Here is a 3229-nt window from a genome sequence, read left to right as displayed (position 1 = left end):
CAAAAAACAAAAAAGGGGGAGTGGGGGGTGGGAGTCATATTAGAAATCTATATATAGGACAATTGTGGAAAAATACCGATTTTTTAGTGATTTAACTTTTCATAGTTCCGTCCATGGCAAGTTGTTCTCCTTGAACCACTTGACTAATAATACAAGTTTAGGAAAGCATATTAAACTTCTTTTGAATTCTTGAGAAAATTATATATACATGTGACTGTTTTCCTTTAGAATGACTGCAAACTCTGAACCCCCTTATTAGATTAGACTTAGGCTATTATGATCTCTTTTGGACATTCATTCTAAAGGAGCTGGAAGCTATAGTGACCTCTATTTTTCCTGAGGATATAGAGCAGCTTCAGATATTCTCTTTCTTGAACTTACCGTAGGTGCTCTATTTTAGCTTTCAGATTGGTTCATTTTTGAGTTAGTTGAAAAAAAATTATCTTTTTGTTTGAACTGTTTTTTGTTTTGTGATTCTTAGAGTTGACCCTGATAGTCCTTTGCACAGTGATCTTCAGATCCTAAAAGAAAAAGAAGACATGGAGATATTTTGCTTAACTTATCTTTTAAGGTAAGAAAATTGTTACAGGACTCTCTGTTTTTGTAATGGGGGTGTATATTTGTACAAGTGTTTTGGAAAACAATTTAATAAAGTGAAAGATACTCATACACTATGGTTCAGGAATCTTGTGGATATATACTCCACAAGAAATGAGTACATAGGCACCAGGAGATACCGGAATGTTCAGAGCAGCATCGTTTATCATAGCCCCAAACAGAAAATAACCGAAGTGTTCATTCCAAGAAAATGAAGAATTGTGGTATTCATAAAATGGCTTACAGCTATGTGGGAAAGACGGGCGAACCTTGAACACTGTGTTAAGCAAAAGAGACCAGACCCCCAAAACCTATTTTGTACAATTTTCTCTATATAGAGTTCAGCAACAGGGAAAACTAATGTTGGTTAGGGCATACATTCTTAGTGGAGGCAATATCGCCTGCAGTGGAGTGAAAATTGGTCCTTAGAGTGAAAGAAAATCTTACCTATTATAATGGTCTGCTGCCCTCCAAAGGGCCGTATAACATAAACCGACATAAAATATATCTGTGGTATTAAAATTCCATGGGGCATGGGGGTAGAATTAGGAATAAAATTTCTAAAAAGGCTTCTTAGGGGGACAAAAATGAAAAGAAAACGGAGAAACACTTATTTCTGGATTCATACTTGGGCAGTAAAACTATTAAGAACAAAGAGGTGATCACATAGAGGTTAGGGTAAGGAGTCCATCCAGGTGGGAGGTAGGGATGTGTGACCTGAAAGGGACATCTGTGGGGCTTCTTGGATACTGGCTGGAATATATTTCAGGAACAGGTTGGTGGTTACATGGGCAAATAATTTACAATAACTTGTTAAGGTATACCTTAAGGTATATTTTATGTAACTTTCTGAATGTATGTGTTATATTTAATAAAGTATTTTTAAGATACTAACAATAAAGGTTACAAAAGAATAACGATGGAATCTAGAAGAAATGTTAATGATCTAGAAGAAATGTTAACGGAATCTAGATAAGATGTAATGGTTTAAAATCTATGGCTATATGCGGTATTTTGATGAAAAAAACAGACATAAAAGAATACTTTCTTGTGCTTACTCTAAGGATGGTAGTAGTTTTCTAAAAGCTTCATACTTAGCTTTTTGTGTGTATGTTTTTGCTTGTGGATATATCTTATGATTGAACTTTCTTGATATGACCCGAATGTCAGTATTTTCTCTCACTTTTGTTATCATAGAAACTGTTGTGGTTGTCAACTGGGTTGTCTTCCTGAAGTATGAATCTGGTATGTATTGCCTGAATTTGCTAATGGCTACTTCTTTATGGATTCATATGGGTTAACGAATAAAGCACGCAGGCCTAAAACAAAAAAAACACAAAAAAACTAGGAAGGTATCTTTCTCTTTTAAAACATTAAATCATACATCCATATGCCCCACACCAAACTTAAGAAATAGAACCTTTGGCTGGGTGTGGTGGCTCACGCCTGTAATCCCAGAACTTTGGGAGGCCAAGGCAGGCAGATCACCTGAGGTCAGGAGCTTGAGAGCAGCCTGGCCAACATGGTGAAACCCCGTCTCTACTAAAAATACAAAAATATTAGCCGGGCATGGTGGCAGGCGCCTGTAATGTAACCCCCGCTTCATGGGAGGCTGAGGTGGGAGAATCACTTGAACCCAGGAGGCAGGGGTTGCGGTGGGCCGAGATTGTGCCATTGCACTCCAGCCTTGGTGACGAGAGAAACTCCGTCTCAAAAAATATATATACATAAAAGAAATAAAACCTTATCAGTACCTGTAGCACCCTGTGTGCCCCTCCCTTGTCACATCCTCTTTGAGAGGTATCTTGAAGGGAATATGAAATCTTGGCCAGGCAACTGGAGGATTCGTGACTGCAGGTAGTGTTTTCATGGTTTTTTCCTGCTTTAGCTAGAACGTTAGGGAAGGGACGATGTGGGAGGTAAATGGCTGAAGTTCTGTCGGATTTGTGTTTGTGGCCCACAGCTCCTGATACCAGAAAGAAGGGCCTTTTTCTGGGGTTGGAGTATTTCTTAAGAGTCCTGAGAAAATTGTGATTGCCTTGAGCTAACTGACCTTCTGAAGAGGACCTTAAACTGAATTTGCAAGTTATTAATATTGGGATTCACAGACTTTGGAGAATAGCAGGTATGACTTGGAAAGATGTACAGGAAGGAGCCGGAACAATATATATTTATAGGCTCTGATGTCCACAGTGACAACTTGAGCACCATGAATACTAAGCAAAATGGAACTGGAGATAAAGTATAACACAAAGATGGGATTGAGGGCAGGAGGGAATGCGACCTGGTCAGCAACTTGGGAAATCCAACTTGCTATGCTTTTAAGGAAGTTGTTTTCTGATGTTACAGGCAACATCGGAATTACTGAATTGAATTCTGAGGTAGTACTTTAAGGAAATGCGTTCTTCTGCCCCTATTCTTTGGAATACTTACTAAGTATACTTACTATTCCTATTCTTTGGAATACTTGGCTAAGTTCTTAGTTTTTGATATCATAAAAATTCAAAGTATTCTGTTCTAAGAGCCATTTCAAACAATTGACTAGAATTTCAGAGGAATTACATGAGAGTAATACCAATAGAGTTTTTAAGTTACACATAGTCCTATATCCCTAAAAAGTATGTTCATGCTT

General features: G+C 37.9%; 1 long non-coding RNA gene across 1 annotated transcript; it reads left to right on the top strand.

Annotated features, from left to right (window-relative positions):
- The first annotated feature begins 487 nt into the window (after positions 1 to 487).
- On the top strand, positions 488 to 3026 carry LOC134760240 (uncharacterized). Its single transcript, XR_010137304.1, has 3 exons — positions 488 to 571; positions 1795 to 1842; positions 2561 to 3026. It is a non-coding gene; the product is annotated as an uncharacterized LOC134760240 (long non-coding RNA).
- The last annotated feature ends 203 nt before the right edge of the window (positions 3027 to 3229 follow it).

The sequence above is a fragment of the Pongo abelii genome, chromosome 16, assembly GCF_028885655.2.
Source record: "Pongo abelii isolate AG06213 chromosome 16, NHGRI_mPonAbe1-v2.0_pri, whole genome shotgun sequence".
Taxonomy (NCBI): Eukaryota; Metazoa; Chordata; class Mammalia; order Primates; family Hominidae; genus Pongo; species Pongo abelii.
Note: the sequence above shows the minus strand (reverse complement) of the source record. Positions and strands in the feature narration are given on the sequence as shown.